This window comes from Fukomys damarensis, unplaced genomic scaffold (assembly GCF_012274545.1).
Source record: "Fukomys damarensis isolate Sample0158 unplaced genomic scaffold, DMR_v1.0_HiC HiC_scaffold_39, whole genome shotgun sequence".
Lineage (NCBI taxonomy): Eukaryota > Metazoa > Chordata > Mammalia > Rodentia > Bathyergidae > Fukomys > Fukomys damarensis.
In genome coordinates this window covers 93,105,404-93,110,917 of record NW_022900951.1, presented here as the reverse complement: position 1 = coordinate 93,110,917, position 5,514 = coordinate 93,105,404, and the positions used below count along the sequence as shown (strand labels likewise).

The window sequence follows — 5,514 nt, the reverse complement described above, 5'->3', positions numbered from 1 at the left end:
TGTGTAGCTTTCACCACCATGTATCACCAGAATTTTTTTCATTTTACAAAATTGAAACACTGTAACTATGAGATAACAACTTCCCATTTTTCCTTCCCCCAGCTCCTGGTAATTACTGATCTACAGTTTGGATCTATGCACTATTGATATTTCATTTGTCTGGACTCATACAGATTTATATTTATATGAGTCTATCGGTTTATTTATATACTCCAGAAGTGCCAGTGGGTGTCAGAACAGTAAAATCTTTAAAGTGAGAGCATTCTTATTTTTAATTATTTATTCAATCACTGAGGGGTTTATCATATCAGGATAAACATCTCTAGGTTTATCAAGATTCTGCCACAAATAACTGTCCACTTCCTATATTTGAAGAGTTAATATGTAGAAAATATAACACAGCAATTGACATTGCTTAGGAAAAGATATTCTAGTTAAGGTCTGAGAGCTCTTTAGTTTGTACTAAGCTGTGGGAAAAAACAAACAAGTGCCAGAAAATATAGTAAGCAAATTAAAGAAATACCAGAAACACGACTGCAACAATTCAGGGAAAATGACATTTGTTTCATTCACCCTCAACAAGTGGTTGAACTAACTAAAAGTGCAGGTTTTGCTAGAATTTTCCTTGGCAGGAAAGGAAAAATGGGATATTTGTATTGTATACATTTTCAGAACCTAATACTATAAAGAATTCTCTATATAAAATGTAACAATATATAAATTAAAATAATGAATTCAAGCTATTATCCAAATATTACAGTTTCATATTTTGCACAATAAAACCTAATGTCTTCCTGATAATCTACAAAGCTCTTTGTGACCTGGCTTTTGTTGACTTCATTACCTGCCATTTACTTCTTCACTCACTATTAAGCATTCAGCAGCCACAGTGACCTTCATGCTGTTTCTGAAACATTTTAAGTAGAATTTAGGACCTTTGAATTTGCTTGTTCCTCTACCTGAATGCTTTATCCAAATACATCCTCATGAGTTCCACTTTTCATCAGATTAAGGTCTCCATCAGATTAAGTCCTTTTTTACAGAGGCTTCTATTGACCATCTGTTATAAAATAGAATCCCTGCCTCTGTCAATTCATATCCCTTTACTCTGAATTATTGTTCTTAAAAGAAGCTATTATTATTTGGTGTGGGGTATTTTGTTTGTTACTTCTTGCTATGTGAAAGCACCATGAGGTCCATAGACATTACCCAATTTGATTATACTAAATTCCTAACACCCAAATCACTAACACATACTATATGCTAAAATAAATGTTCACTGACTGATAAATAATTCAAAGTCTCACTGGCAAGTCATTATGCCTTTGAAAGACTCATTCGTACATTCTTCATTCATTCATTCACTTAACAAGTGGTTATATACTACTGATTGTCATATGCTATATGCTGGCTTCCCTCAAAATATCCCATGTAGCATCCAGCTAAATGAAACTAAAAATCTGTCCTGAGTGCAGAAGAATAACTTCACATTCTTGAATGCTGTTTGGCAATTATCATTCATTCCTGTCTGGAGCAAAATGAAACCAAGGTTAAATGAGTACAAGTAATATATAGAGTATACAGAACAGTGTCAGGTATATATAGATGCTCAATGAAAGTGAATTTCTTTCTGTGCTATCCTTGTTAAGCACATTTCTTAAATAGTAAAATTTGTGTAATGCCTTCCAAAGTCATTGCTTTCATAAATATTTAAATATAATTCAACAATTATTAAAATGTTTGGTTTACTCTTGTGAATATACTAGGAGTCATTATTTTGCTACAAGGGACAGAAAACAAATGAGGGTATTTTCTGCAAGCATATGAGGATAGTATCTTGATCTGGACAATAGAAAATAAAACTGATAGGACAGAAATCATGAACATAGATGATTTTCTTCATCTATTCCAAGCCATATGGCCCCTTATTTCAGCTTCTTTTTCCTTATTTCTAACACTGTTCTCCTATTATATGCACTTCCTACATTAGCACTGACTGCCAGGTAAGGGAAAGTGGAATGGAATTTTAGGTGTTCACTAGACAGAAGGGGGAAACTAAAAGAAATAAAAATAATAAAGGTATAAGGGACAGTTGTTTGGATAGAGAAAAAAAAAACAGGAAAACAGAAGTAACACAAATTTTGATAATAGAGTCAGTTTAATAATACAGGAAAAAGTTGAGGTTTTTTTTGTTTTGTTTTGTTTTTTGGTTCTTTGAGACAGGTTCTCACTATGTAGTTGAGACTGACATGGAACTCACTATGTAGCCCAGGCTGGTCTCGAACTCACAGTGATCCTCCTGCCTCAGCCTCCTGAGTGCTGGGATTACAGGCGTGCAGAATCATTTTATTTATGTAATAAATACGAAGCACTTGCTATGGACCACATATTAAGTTTTATATATATATTAATTCATCTAGCCCCCATAACAACCCTATCATGATATTATTGTATCATCATTAATTATTTATCAGCCACATTTTATAGATGGAGAAATTGAAGCACAGATATTTTGAGTCAATCTTTTCAAAGTCCAATAGTCAGGAAGTGACAGGCTTTCTTGCTCTAGAGTCTGTGCTTTTGTTTTTACCACTATACTACACTTTTCTTTTGTAGACCACATTTGAAAGCATGGCTCTTCTATTTTGTAACTGAATGATTTTTGGCAAGTTACTCTTAGCCTCAGTTGCCCTGTAGTGAAAAGGAAATCATTCACCCAATGAATATTTATCAATAATTTTTATTATTACATATTTGTAGTCCATTCAGTTTACAATCATTGTGAAAAGTGGATATACATACACAATAGAGCCCCTTTCTTTATTTTTTGTTCTCTTTTGTTTTGTTTTCTTGTGGTGCTTGGGAATGAACCTGGGACCTTGCACTTGTGAGGTAAACAGCAGCACCAGTGAGATAAATCCCCAGCCCTCTATATTTTTTTCATTAAGTTTATAGGTACTTTTTAGGTGTATAATGCAGTTACATTCATCATTGGGACCTTCTAAATTTAAATTATGTATCTTACTTCCTAATTTTTCCCTACTCCCATACCCCTCCTCCTCACCTCCTCCACCCTTGCCTATTTGCAAAGACTTTTTTCCATTTTTTCCTTTTCTCTTATTTTTTCTGTTCCCTACTTTCCATTCCCTTACCCTTCCCACTTCCCCTACTCCTTTAGAACTTTTATTCCAATTTCACATTATCAATTATACCATTTGAACCTTATTTACACTTTTCATTTATCACACCAGAGAAACAATTTGATATTTACACATCTGTGTCCTATTTATTTCACTTAAGAGTATGGACTCAATGTGCAACCACTTAGCTATATATGTCAATAGTTTCTCATTCTTTATAGCTGAGTACTACCCCATTTCATTTTTTAAAAAACACATCTTCTTTATCCAGTCTCCATTTGATGGGCAATTGGACTATTTCCAAGTTTTAGCTATTACAAACAGAGCCATTATAAACATGGGTGAGCATATATCACTGTGGTATGATTCTTTAAATTATTTTGGAAAGATACTCAACAGAGAGATAACTGGGTCAAATGGGACCTCTAATCCTAGTTCTCTGAGGTACCTCCATATTGATTTCCATAGTGGTTTCACCAGACTGCACTCCCACCAACAATGGAGAAGGCTTCCTTTCCCCTCACAAGCACACCACAATTTGTTATTGTTTCATTTCTAGATAGCAGCCATTCTTTCTGGGGTGAAGTGGAATCTCAGTGTTGTATTCATCTGCTTCGCTCAAATGATCAGTGATATTGACTATTTTTTCATATGTTTATTTGTTGCTTTTCCATTGTCTGAGAAATGCCTGTTCATTTCAAATGCTCATTTTTGAATTGGGTCTTTATATTTGGGAGGCCTGATTTTTTTGAGTTCTTTATATATTCTAGATAGTACAGCTTTGTCTGAGGACTAGCTGGTAAAATTTTTTTCCCATATTGTAGGTTGTCTCTTAGCTCTGTTGGTGGTTTCTCTTGCAGTGCAGAAGCTTTTTAAATTTTTGAGATCTCAGTTGTTGATTCTTTGTGATCGATCCCATGCTACTGAAGATTTGATCATAAAGTCTTTTCCTAAACCAATATCTTCAAGAGTTCTCCCTAACTTATCTCCCAATAAGTTTAGTGTTTCTGCTTTATTATTAAATCTTTAGGGCTGGGGATTTGGCTCAGTGGCTCTGCTGCCTGCTTCGCAAGTGCAAGGGCCCAAATTCAATTCCCGGTACCAAAAAATAAATACATAAATTTTAAATCTTTAATCCACTTGGATTTTAACAGTGCATGGTGAAAGATAAGGGTCTAGTTTTAATATTTGGCACTTGAAATCCAATTTTTCCAACACCATTTATTGAAGAGGCTATCTTTCTTCCAGTAAGGATGGTTGGCCCCTTTGTCAACAATGAGGTAGCTGAGTATGTCTGGAGTTATTTCTGCCCCTTTTAATCTATTCCACTGATCCTCAGGTTTGTTTCTTTGCCATTATCATGCTATTTTTATCACAGTGGCTGTAGTATAATTTCAACTTGGGGATTGTGCTACCCCCTGCATGTCTCTGTATGTCTGTATGTCTCTGCTGCCTAAAATTGCTTTTGCTATTATAGGTCTCTTCAGGTTGCAAATGAATTATTGGATTGCTTCCTCTAGTTTTGTAAAATATACTGTTGGTATTTCAATCAAAATTGCATTGAATCTGTATAGCAATATTGGAAGAATGGCTATTTTCACTAGATTGGATCTTCCATTTTCTTATAACCTCTTCTATCTAATTTTTCAGAGAGTTGTAGTTCTCAATGTAGAAGTCTTCTGCTTCTTTTGTTAGACTGATTCCTAGATATTAAATTATCTTGGATGCAAATATGAAAGGGATTGTTTCCCTAATATCTCTCTCAATTAGGTTATTTGTGTAAAAGAAGGCTATTGATTTTTGAGTATTTAGTTTGTATGCAGCTACTCTCCTGAAACTATCCATTAAATCTGGGATTCTTTTGGCAGAGTTTTTTAGGTCTTCTATGTAGAGTATCTTATCGTCAGCAAATACTAACAGTTTAAATTCTTCCTTTCCTATATTTATTGCTTTTATTTCTTTCTCTTTTCTAATTCCTGTGATTAATGTTTCCAAAACTATATTGAACAGGAGTGGGGATAGTGGACATCCTTTTTAATTTTCCAGATTTTAGGATAAAGGTTTTCAGTTCTTGACCATTTATTATAATATTGGCTGTTGGATTTTCAAAGTTAGCCTTTATCAGGTTGAGATAAAGACCATCTATTCCAGTTTTCTGCAGGGTTTTCATCTTTTTTTTTTTTTATTGAGTTTATTGGTACATTTAGGGATACAGTACAGTTACATTCATCTATTCCCGTTGTGCCGGGTTTTCATCTTTTTTTTTTTTTATTGAGTTTATTGGTACATTTAGGGATACAGTACAGTTACATTCATTGTTGGGATCATGTACCTTTACATGGCAAGTCTTGATTCTCATTTTTTCCCCCCCTTA

At 34.1% G+C, this 5,514-nt stretch overlaps 1 pseudogene; it reads right to left on the bottom strand.

Annotated features, from left to right (window-relative positions):
* The window catches only part of LOC104856551, a 14,334-nt pseudogene extending 13,434 nt beyond the window's left edge, over positions 1–900 (bottom strand).
* Between the last annotated feature and the right edge of the window lie 4,614 nt (positions 901–5,514).